General features: G+C 40.7%; 1 pseudogene; it reads left to right on the top strand.

The window, feature by feature from the left end:
* LOC117524235 lies at positions 1 to 12,482 on the top strand (annotated as a pseudogene).
* Positions 12,483 to 12,893: the final 411 nt, after the last annotated feature.

Genomic DNA, 12,893 nt, shown 5'->3' with positions numbered 1-12,893 from the left:
ATGACTGCAGATAAACTTCAAAAAGCTGCTAATAGTTGTGAACGCTGCACGGTTCTGGTAAGACCATCTTAACAACGTTTACATTTAAAAATAGCTTTGTGAATCCCCAGACTTTGCCAGCTCTTTGGATTTCGTCTCATTATTTCGCCGTTGTTTCTAACTTTGCCTCTTCGCAACTTTCTTGAAGGTACACAATACATCGACCGTGTCGACCTCTGCTGCAGTCGGCGGCCTCCAGAGGTTTGGAGCTGTAGTGGCTCTTATTGTCGGTGCCGTATTGCTGTTGTGTGCCTCCACGGATGCCGTGTACCAGTGGAAAGCATCTGATATAGACGTGAGTGACAGCTAAGTGATGGATCACGCTGCAGTGTCAAAACTTCAAACACAGACATCTGGAAGTGAACACAAGAGGGCCTTAAGGAATGTTTGGTGTGAAACCGATGGGTACTGTAACCTTAAAATACTACAGCTTCTGCTTGTGTGCACATTTAATTATGTGGATGTGGCTGATTTTGTTTAATTCAGTAAAACAAAAAAAAAGTAAATACTTACTGCCATGCTCCGTTCAAATTATATGCTGAGCTGACACCAGTCACATTTTTTTACTTGCAAAATATCACAGTGATGAGATCAATTCTGTCTTCGACTGATGGGGATGTTTTGATCCATGCTTTTGTGTCATCCACAATTGATTACTGCAACGTGATGCTTTCAGGTCTGACACTTAAAAATATAGATATCTCCAGATCATCCAGAATGTGGCTGTTCAAATTTTTACTAGAAAGCAAAACTTTGGCTGCCTGTTCATATGAGGGCAGATTTTAAAGTTTTGCAGGGCTGTGTGCTGTCTTATATGACCACTTTGGTTTGGTCATACAAGCAGAGGCTCACCTTGTGATAAAATGGGCTTAGGAAGAAACTGTGGCTATGGAACAAACTGCCAGCTGGCTCAAGGGAAACAGACAAAACACTGGAATAAAACCACACTTTTTTTTAAGGTGCCTACAACTGCTGATGGTAGGGTGTTCTTGTTGGTCATGGTTTGTTTATTTTTTTAACATGCTCCTTTTGTATTATTATTTTAACAAAAGTAAACCGAGATGTCTGACATCCTCCAATCCAGATCCGGATCACCTCCAAAATTCAGTGGAGTCTTCCATGCCCTAATATCTATCTGCAGTGCAAATTTGGTGAGAATCTGTGAAGTAATTTTGATGTAATCCTTCAAAACCTATATAAAGTGAAATCTAGATCCAGAATCTGGAGTTGGATGACCTTAAAAATTCAGTGTAGTGGTCCATGCCATAATATATATCTGTGGTGCAAAGACGTTTTGACGGAATCCCTCAAAACCTATATAAAGTCAAATCCTGAGCCACAATCCAGATCCGAATCACGTTCAAAATTCAGTGGAGTCTTCCATGCCCTAATATCTATCTGTGGTGCAAATTTGGTGAGAATCAAAGTGAAATCTTGATCCAGAATCTGGATTTGGGATCCGGATCTGGATCACCTCCAAAATCTAATGGAGTCTTCCATGGCCTAATATGTATCTGTGGTGAAAACTGTGTCAAAATCCGTGCAGTAGTTTTGACGTAATCCAGGTAAAAGTCAGACAAATAAATAAATAAATAAACACCAATGATTTTATTACATCCTTGGACATAATTATTGGTGTTATGTTGTTGCTCTTTTATTGTATTTCTGTGACGCAATTTTTTTTTGTACGATGTTAAAATGCTATATAAATCAGATTATTCTAAGTAGTAGTAATAATAGTAGTGGTGGCAGCAGCAGTATTAATTTGATTACTTTGCATGTAGTACAGATCTGAGCTACATGTGTAAATTCATCAAACCTTTTTTTTTTTTTTTTTGCTGTTGTTGTTGTTGTTGTCTGTTTGTTTTCTTTCAAATTTGGAACAGTCAGAAAAATCTGATCCAGTCATTATGGAGTAGTGTGAATACACCAAATCAGATTATTATCTCCGGCAATGAAGATGGAGGAGGTTATGTTTTCACTCATTTGTTCATCTGTTTGTTTGTTTGTGAACAGCCTGGAGCCCACAATTTTTCATATATTACTATGAAATTTTTACTGAAAATTCATATCTTGATACGTAAGAAATGATTCAGTTTTCAAGGTCATATGTCAAAGGTCAAAGCCAGGAAAAATCTTGGAATTTTGGAAAAATCCCAGCCTATCTTTAACACTGAACTAATATGCAAAAATTAAAAACTCTGTCATAAAAGATCAAATGTCTTTCAGATTTGAGAGCATATGTTGTGGCTGGGGTGCCTGGTGTGGCCTGGCTGGCTTTTGTTTGTCTCTGTTTCTGTCTTCTGTTTTTCCTTCCAGGTGCATGCGTTCAGGACTGAGTGGCTGTGTGGCTGAGTTATCAGACCTCACCCTGATCACCGGAGCTTGTCAGTGCAGCTCGTCAGGACTCACAGCTGTGGTGCATCTTTATGGATTGGGGCATGGTTGCATTTAAGTCTGGAGTACACAGTGTGTATTTGCCAGAGACTCGACCTTGTGACCAGACGGGTGAGATCGACGTCTAGAGAACCATCTCATCATCATGGATGCAGAGACCATACCAGGTTTGATGCCATGGTCTGTGAAAGAGGAGGGGGTGAGGTCTCACGCTCGTCAGCACACTCCTGAGGTACTTAGGTTTTGTGACTAACATGAGTACAGTCAGTAAATGTGGTGTCCCTCACACCTTATTATATTGAGCTGTTATGTTAGTCGTTTAATCAGCTTCCACGGCAGTGGAGAATTGAACTGGGTGTTCCATGCCTGCAGGGTGGGAAGCTGATTGGTGATTAGCCAGGAAGTGTTTGCTGTTTATGTACACCTTTGAGTGGTCTCTCTGTGTGTGGAGTGGTGGACTCACATGATGGTTTCTTCTTTCACAGACTCGGTTGGTCGCGGCCACCTGGGGGGTGTCGGCGGGGTCCTTGGGTCCGAACTGTTCTGGCTCCGGACCGTTTGTGCTGCTGGGAGCGCACCGTCTTTCCACCTCGCCAGACCGCGCACTTATTTGTTATTACTTAAGCACTCACTGTTATGTTATTAAATTCTGTTATCCTTTGAACCGTGCTCTGCTTATTTTATGCTGGGTCCTGTCAAACGCTGGTCGGTTCTCCGCCCGCGTCCGACACATAACACATTATGTAGGATGGGATCCTTTATCACCTGACAAAGGTTGATCTGGATCTGATCCAGATTACAGATGTTATGGGAATTTAAATTTAACATTGAAAACACTATTTAATGTATATTTTACATTGTATCTTAATCAAATGCACCCCAATGATTGTTATTTTTGAAAGTGGGGTGCAGACTGGCACTCACTATCTCCTGACAAAGTTTAATCCGGATCTGATGTGGATTGTGGATTTTGTGGATATTTGAATTTAATATTGAAAAGCCCATTTGGTGTACATTTTGCATTATATCTCGATCAAAAGTGCCTCAATCACTCTCATTTTTCTGTTATGGATTTACCTACACCACCAAAATTGGATGGAAGTTCCAATTTTATGCCTGTTTGTCTGTCTTCCAGTTATCAGTTGGAAACCAAGTGCCAAAAAGTAATGACAAATTGTGCATAGCAAAGATAACTAAAGTACTGTGAAAACTATCTGTAAAAGAATTCAGAAACCAAAAAAGCTGAAAAAAACAAAAAACCTGACAATGCCACAAAATAAATAAATCATAAACCTTTGATTCAAGTGCATGAACTAAATACATACTCCTGACATTTAGGTTAGGTTAGGAAAGACGGGGTGGAATATCAGCCCACAAGAACATAGGGCACAAATCAGCCCATTTCTCCTTCCAAAATAAACCTTCTTAGTTAAACCTTTTGGTACCCTTGATAAAAGATACCAGGTTTCATTGCTTTAGTTTCCTAATTTGGTCACGTTCCAAGATAAAGGAACCCAAAAACCTTTGCCTCAGTCTACCCCATGCTGGGCACTGGCCCAAAAAATGGACAGACGTCTCAGGTTCCTGCCCACAAGCTGTACATGTACTGACCTGTTGGAGTCTCATTACCATTCTATGTCTGTTCAAGAGGTTGTGACCTGTGAGAGCCCCAAACACTGTACTTTTTATACTTCTAGGCAGGCCGACTAGCTCCCTGGAAAACATTAGGTTTGGTTCTTGCACAAGCTGTCTTCCCTGCCTGCAGTCACTCAAGCTCTGCCATCATTTGTGGTGCTGCTTCCTGATCCAGTTTTGGAGGGCGGTCTTCTGCACAGCAGTTGACACCCCTACAACAGACTCTGGACCCACAAATTTAATTGAGCTCCCCGACTTTGCGAGCCAGTCTGCTCTCTCATTACCTGGAACACCCGTGTGACCAGGAACACACAGTACAAGTGCATCATTAAGGGCCTCTTCACACATAGTGCATATTTGGTCGATTTGCACATAAAGTACACATGAAGCAGGAATCGTGTGCAAAATGTGTAAAATCGCAGCTGCCTCGTACACCTGTTCTATTTGTGCACACCAGCAGCTGAAAGACAGAATGTGCGCTGTACGAACCCATCGATCCCTCTCGTGGCAGGTGTTGGGCAAATTCCAGGTGACACACACGAACAGCTAACACCGCTCATTTGGCACTTGGAAAATGTGTGGCCATTCGCACTATTAACCACAACAGCAGCAGACAATCAGTGTCGAGCTGGCAGTGAAATTATCTAAGTGCCCCACGAGGGTGGCTTTGGTGTGTGTTCGAAACTGACAGGAGGTGTGGCCGCCAACAGAAACGGCTGTGGAGAATATGGCCTATTTGGACATCCCAGCTGCACAACACGTGCTGTGTTTGGACAGACACGGACTAACAACTTTTTAAGTTTTTCCTTACCACTGTTGCTCTGGGGTTAGTAAGGTTAGACCTTGCCTGTGTGAAGTGCCTTGAGGCAACTCTGTTGTGATTTGGTGCTATATAAATGAAAATAAATTGAAATTGAAATTGAACAACTGCCACTGTGATGCGCGTGTGTCTGCTTGCTGTCATCACGTGGACATAAATAAAAATATATATGACTTGGCGACTGGCTGCTCCCAGGTTGAAACAGAACGTCAGATCATAACACACAGTGGGCGATCTGACTGTCACGTCACCCACATGAGCTCTGTTCCACATGACGCAGTGTAAGTCCTGCGGCACGCCAGCAGGACACGCACCAGCAGATGTGGACATGATCAGAGTGAATTGCTTCTCATTCATGTCATTTCATGACGGTAATGTCAGTGACCATGGTCATCTACAGAGGAACAGACGGATGATATTTGTATTGCCCACTTGATAAATGGCAGTGTTTTTATGGTGTTAGTTTTATTTTTAAATAGATCCATGTCCTTTCTGATATCAGGCAGTTTCCTGCAGCTTTCACAGGACAGTGATGGTAGCTTAGTGGTAAAGTTTCTGACTGGAAATCAGAGCTTTTCAAAGGCATGGGTTCAATTCCCATGGGTGACATGTAATTTTTATTTTTTATTTTCAACCACATCACGCAGCTGCTGTGAAAAGCTGCTGTGTTCCCGCCTGCACGAACCATTGCACCCGTCGGCGTGATGTTTCATGGACTCACGACTCACAAGCAGTAGAGACTCACGGCGAGCTCTACCGCCGTATGTATTCGCACTATGTGTGAAGGGGCCCTAAAGTCTGCCAGTGTGCTAAGAGTCTGGAGACACTCCCACAACAAACCTTATTAGAACAGTGGCCCTTTTAACGGCTCTTATACACACCTGACTATCTGAGTAAATAAAAACTCTTTTACCCCTAAAATTGAGGTTAATCAGGAGCTCCACACACTGAATTACAACAAACACCTCAGCCTGAAAGACAGTGATGTATCAGGTCAGTGCAAAGCTCTTTTCCTGTGTCAGGCCATTGTGTTGTATTAACACTCCCCCTGATCAATGATCCATCTGTTAAAAAAGTGATTACAGGTGAGGTTATGTTCAGAGTCTGACCGTGACTGTCTCTCTCTCTCTCTCGTCTCTCTCTCCTCTCTCTCTCTCTCTCTTTCTTTCTTATCACTGTACTAAATTTATTCACAAAAGAATATCTTTTTTCCTACCTTATCACATGGGAAAATAATAAGCAGACGATCCGCTGATATTCTTTGCCTGATTAAGTATGATTGGCATCTGATAGTCTTCGCCACTTTCCCAACTGGTGCAGCCTTACTGACGTAAGTGTTGCCTCTCTAACAAAGCAGAGGTCCAGAGGGGTTAAGTTAAAGCAGCTGCCGATGTTGTTCTGACAGCACCTACAGTGTTGCCACAGTTACTTTGAAAAGTTACTTTATTTGTTACTTTTTTAGTTACTTTATACAGTTATTTTTTAAAGTTACTTTATTAGCAGCTTTATGCAGTTAATTTATTAGCAGCTGCCAACAATGCAACTAAATAAGTAATGGAACTAATAAGGTAAATAGTAGTCTAATTTGGTTGCTCTTAAGATTGAGCAATCAGCAAAGTAACTTAAAAATCACCAAGTTAGACTACTAGTTACTTATTCTTGGTTATTCTTTGGTTCAAACCACCATCAGGCTGGAAAATCACTCAGGGCCCTTGTGCAAGGTCCTTAATCCCCAAGTTTTTGTATGGCCTTGCCTTACAATATAAAGCGCCTTGGGGCAACTGTTTGTTGTGATTTGGCGCTATATAAAAAATTGAAGGAATTGAATTGAAGTTACAGTCCAATTGCCATTTTGCTATAGCCAGGCAGTGATCAATGAAGTTTTACACAGGGGTCAAATTTAAAAAATGCTCCAATCATATTGAAAAGTAGACCACATTATTATTTGTCTGACCATAAAGATTCCAAAAAGGTATAGTTTGGATGATCAATGACTGAATGCTATGGAGCAAAAACAGCAAAAAAAAAAAAAAAAAAAAAAAAAGGTTCAGTTTGTACAAGTCAAAAGTTAATGTTGTTCCAATTTTGGTCAAAAGTGCTTAAAATCATTGATCGAGCTAATAGGATTGATAATGAATGGGTTGTGACCATGCTTGGTCTCCAAGTAAAGGTCAAACATGGTCAAGGTCCATTGGATTCTGTGACATATAAAATACATTACCCATGAATGGGACAACTAAGCACGGCAGATGGTGCAAACTATTCCATTATGAAACCATATTAACTCAACCACTAATATGGACTAATAATAAACCAAATAAACTGGAGCAAGTTTAACCCCTGTACAAACTTTTCTCACCGTTTTTACTGTTTTTAGCCCATAACTCATTAGCATTCAGTCATAGATACTCCAAGCTATACCTTTTTGGAATCGTAATGTTCATACAAATAATGTGGTATACTTCTCTATATGATTAACACAATTTTTGGAAATTTTGATTCCTGTGTAAATCTTTAGCTGCCATCCTGGGATGGCCATCATACAATTTTGTGCAGGCCACGGCTGTACTGAGGCTGGAACATAAGTGTCATTTAGTTCCTTTAAGTGGTCCTGATTGGGTCTAAACTGACTACTGGTTTATGGACTACTACATACGCACCTTACATAAGCAGGTTCACAGTACATGATCTCCAGTTCAAAGGGAAGGACAAGTGCCACTGCGACTGGTTGATACCACATCTGCACACCCACATTTAATGAACACAGTAAATGCAACCTTAAGTGTATTGAAGTACAGAAGGGGGCGCTGTTTCACCAAAGTACAAATAACATAGAAATCAATGGGAGACATTATAGAAATACTGGTTAGAAATTCTCCTGGAATTTCCACTTTCCCCCAAGTTCTACCTAAATGACAATTTCACAGGAATTCGTTCGTGCATTTTTGAGATATACTGCTGGTAAACAAAAAAGGAAAACGACTTGAATGATTGTAGATAGGAAGAGCACAACAAATCTGAAGGTGGTTGTTTCTGTGTATGACTTTGTTTTCCTGTACATATCTGAACTAATCAGTCATTTTAATATGCTACTCTGAACAGTGGCAGGTTCATACTGTTCGTTACAGTGTGAACATCAATGGGGAGGTGAGGCAGGGCTCCGTGGAAATCGATTCTGACAACAACCTGCAGAGATTTAACACTGGGAGCACAGCAGAAGATGCGCTGGAGATTCATGACTTTCAAATTGCGAATCTGTCCTTGTTTTTCTCTTTAGTTCAGCGGAGACTCGTGGTGTGTGTTCAGCAAATGAGCAAATCTGCGAGCGTAAACATGCTGTCTGTGTGATTTGGTGCCGAGAATAAGTAGAATCCGATTCATCTGAGGAGACAAGTGTTATATCAAATTTCAAATCAAAGCCAGTCTTCTGCTTTTGGGAGCTCACCACAAAGTGTTGCAGATGTTTGACCTGGAACATGAGTTGTTTTACACTTCTTTCACTACTAAAATTAGTTTTTCTATCTAAGTATTCCATAGGGAGACAGAAAAACCCCCAGTATAATAACAGCACACAAAGTAATCAAAGTATCTGTCTGTCCTAGCAAGCTGATGAAATCGTACTTGATGAGGTGGTTCCTATGGGCCAGCCGGTGACAGATACCAGTTTCCTGAGTAACAAACTTTTGAATCTTTTATGGGGATCTGCCAATTTACTGGCTCCAACCAACCAATCCCAAAGTCGCCTTCTTTTTTCCGTGCTAGTTAGGGTCCAGAAAGACCCACAGAGTCCATACGGCTGCTTATTCAGTGATATACATTCAGGCCCATAAGTATTTGGACATTACCAGATCCCACTCTGCTTATTCGGTAAATGGTTTGCCAACCACTCCTTGAAATGTCTTTGATTAAAGCCATGATCTGAACATTCATCTTGTCTGATCAGTACTTTTACCTAGTTAACATTAGGAGCTAATGTTTGCAATTTATTTGGACATTGCAACAGGAAGGAAGGAACGAACGAACGAAAGAAGTGCAACTGGTGTTGGAGTGTTGTGTGTGTGTGTGTGGGGGGGGGGGGGGGTTGTGTGTGGATGGAGGTGGTGCTGTGGTTACTGTTGCTTAGCAACGGTCCAGTGTGACTGTGTTTGTGGGCGGTTTTGTGTGTGTATGTCAGAGTGGCGAGAGAAGTTATGGAAAAAGTAAATGGAATTTGTCATGTAATAAAATTACATAAATCTTAACATGTTAGGGTTAAATATTTCTGTGAGCGCAGCAACATGTAACTCAACTCGATAAAAAAAGTACCAGAACATGAGTCAGCAAGTTTTGCTATTTTTACCCAAAGATAGTTCAAATGTTCTCTGTTACTTCATCATAGCACCACATTCAAGATTGTACAATACAAGTTCAAATTAATAACAAAAACAAGTTATACTGCATCTTTTCTCTGCGATTGCATTTTGTGGTGAAAAAATGCACCAAAATGCAGGAAATGGCATCTAAAAAAAAAAAACATTTCTAGGAGGGCATGCCCCCAGAACCCCCCCCCCCCCCCACCCCCAAAGAAGCAATGGCCAAGACACATTCATAAATCCACAACCCCCCCCCCCCCCCAAAATCTGCAAAATCCTGGCTCTGCCCCTGCACACTCGCAAACCTGACCTGAGAGTTCATGTTCGCTACCAGAGAACAGTTCATCTGAATTCTTCACTTTTTTGTCACATTTGGATTTAGCTGTCCTGGTTATCTGGTGAGACACTTTTCAAATTTATAACCTTTATTTCAAATGTTAGCAAACACTTTAACATGTTAAACACAAAATACATTTAGTCTCAAAACACACACATACACACAAAGTTGCAGCCGTTTATTAAAAAGGAATGATACTGAAATATTTACCAGAGCTGCTGATATCTCTGCAGCTAATTTAATAATTCATGACGTCTGACACGGCCCCGGCTATGTAGGATTGAGCTCTGAGGACACCTATGGCATCTCGTGGATGTTGACCCAATACTTGTGCCTCTTGTGGCAGCTGGAACAGATGGAGGGAGGAGAAAACGAGACACACACACAGGAAGTCAAACAGCAGTTTAACGTAGAGGAGTTTGAGGAGAGGAAGCCAGAGAGTCACTCAGACACCTCCAGAGCTGAAGAAGAGGAGGAAGAACATGGGGCACGGGCCAGTCAGGGATTAGGGTGAAACCCCAAACACCCATAACATGTGAGTACTAGCTTTGTCAACAACACTGTTTAAGATCTGTAAGTTTTGAGAGCTTTCTGATCTATGAACGAGGTGTTCACTTAAACCTTAATAAAGGCTTCAGGAGAGAAGATAAGAGATGAAGGTTGACATGTACAACTTCACACCCCAGCCCCGGGTCTAAGGGGGTATTACAAATGGTCTGTCTGTATGCTGAGGAGAAGTGTAAAAATGGCCACAACATCAGCTGGAACAAAGTTTGAACAATTACTGTTTGTCAGCCAATCAGTCAATCAGTCAGTCAGTCAGTTAGTTAGTTAATTAGTTACTTGGGGAGTTAGCTTGCAGTCAAAATAACAGGAACAAGACCTGAGTTCAAAGTCTGGGTCAAGAGATGTATCATGCTTTTCGTCTTTGAGCTTTGATCTTATTTCCTTTGATCTTGATTCTGGCATTGATCTTTTTTATTTGAGCACTGGTCCTGATTATTTTCACACTGTTTCAGGAACATCTGGTCATTTGATCATGATCGCTGACTATTTCACCCATTAAAATCAAAGGGCAGGATGGCTCTACCCCTTGAACCTTATTCCTTTGATCTTGACTTCAGGATCAAAACAAAAATAAATAAAGAAATCAAAGAAACAAATGCAAATGAACATATAATAGGTTTGGCAGGTTCTAAGATCAGTAGTCAGGACCAAAGGTCAGTGATCAGAAACAGAGGTGAGCAATCATGATCAAAACTCGGTAACTAGGCCCTAAGAATATTAAAGATTAAAGGAATGACACCAAGATAAGAGATAAAAAGAAAATATAATTTGAGACATAAAGACACGGTTGTTTGAAATTGCTGAAGGGATGGACTCTCAGTGCTCTTCTTGTTCCACCGTTATTTGTTTTCTGCAGGAAAGTAGATAGATAGATAGATAGATAGATAGATAGATAGATAGATAGATAGATAGATAGATAGATAGATAGATAGATAGATAGATAGATAGATAGATAGATAGATAGATAGATAGATAGATAGATAGATAGATAGATAGATAGATAGATAGATAGATAGATAGATAGATAGATAGATAGATAGATAGATCGATCGATCTATTTACTCATCTCTGGGAGCATGCTCAAACACAGGAACATGCACACACACACACACACACACACAAAATGGACCAGGATTACACTATGTATTTATATGTTATACATTAAAATATTTTGTAATTTTTTTTATGACAGTCAAGGTTTTTTTTTTTACATTAATATATGACCAAGAACTAGCAATTCCATATGGGACAATAACGTTGACATCTCTTTATTCTATACAAAGTGTTTTGAAATTATTCATTATTCATTTTACCTTAAATATACCAAGATGTGTTCTATCCAATCACAGTTCCTTGAGGTAAATGGTAAACAAATGGACTGCATTTATATAGCGCTTTTCCATCTGCATCAGATGCTCAAAGCACTTTACAATTATGCCTCACATTCACCCCGATGTCAGGGTGCTGCCATACAAGGCGCTCACTACACACCGAGAGCAATGAGGGATTAAAGGCCTTGCCCAAGGGCCCTTAGTGATTTTCCAGTCAGATGGGGATTTGAACCCATGATCTTCTGGACTCAAGCCCAACACCTTAACCACTAGACCATCACCAGTCTCATCTTTTTAAAAGGATAGTAGAATATTTTTAAACATTAAATTGTCTGTCTGCTTAATCCTTGAATCTAAGTATATTATTTTTATCTGGCGGGTGAAATTACTGTGTGCATTTCCTGAGGTGTTGTGACTGACTGAACAATTGTGACGTTTCAGATCTGGGCAAAAGGCTGCAAGCTGACTGGTCTCTTTAAAAATCAATCAGAATAGGAATGATTCCATTGCTGTGAATTAGTTAACCCGGATGTAACGTGTCGTCTGTGGGCAGATGCTGCTGCTGCTGAATATGTGTCATATTAATAGTTGTAATTATAGATCACCCGGGAAATAACTGCCTCTCTGTGTTTGTGAACTTATGAAGTGAATTGGAAAATTCCCATCGGTTATAAAAATTCATGTCACATTAACATAACTGGAGTTACATGTTTTGGGGGGGTGAGATTTTGAAAACACTGGAATTGCAAATGAGGATGAATAAAGCATCAAATGAGATGCCTCTGCAAAACTTTACTCTTAAACTTGCAGCATAGGAGAGAACCCGCAAATCCTTGACCTTTGACCCCACGCTCGACCATCTGGGGATCTGTTGCTCAGAATGTAAGTGCAGCTGTCAGAGTCTGTGAGCCTCTTGGCCTTAAAACTACAAGAGGTGCCACGTCGCTTGTCTAGCCATTCTGCGTTGTCGCTGGTGGGTCGCGCACATACTGGGTGCAGTGTAAGAAATTATGTGGCATGTAGGAAAGAACATGACCAACACAATAATGCCAAAGATCTGTAAACCTCTGTGCAGATCTACATGCACTATTTGCTTTAAGATGTTATATTATATACCCACTCAGCACATCAATGTAGTGACTTAAAAACAAAATCGAGTGTAGAGGCAAAATATTCCACACTTACCAGGGGTGGATCCAGACGTTTTTGGTGGGGAGTAGGGGAGCAATCCACTCAGTCATGGAACGCCAGAGTAATCCTGTCACTGTCATTAAAATAATAGTAATAATTTGATATCGGTATGTGAGTGTGTTTGAGTGAATGGGTGAATGTGAGGCATCATTGTAAAGCGCTTTGAGCGTCTGATGCAGATGGAAAAGCGCTATATAAATGCAGTCTGTTTACCATTTTTATAC

The sequence above is a fragment of the Thalassophryne amazonica genome, chromosome 14 (assembly GCF_902500255.1).
Source record: "Thalassophryne amazonica chromosome 14, fThaAma1.1, whole genome shotgun sequence".
In the NCBI taxonomy this organism is placed as follows: Eukaryota; Metazoa; Chordata; class Actinopteri; order Batrachoidiformes; family Batrachoididae; genus Thalassophryne; species Thalassophryne amazonica.
Note: the sequence above shows the minus strand (reverse complement) of the source record. Positions and strands in the feature narration are given on the sequence as shown.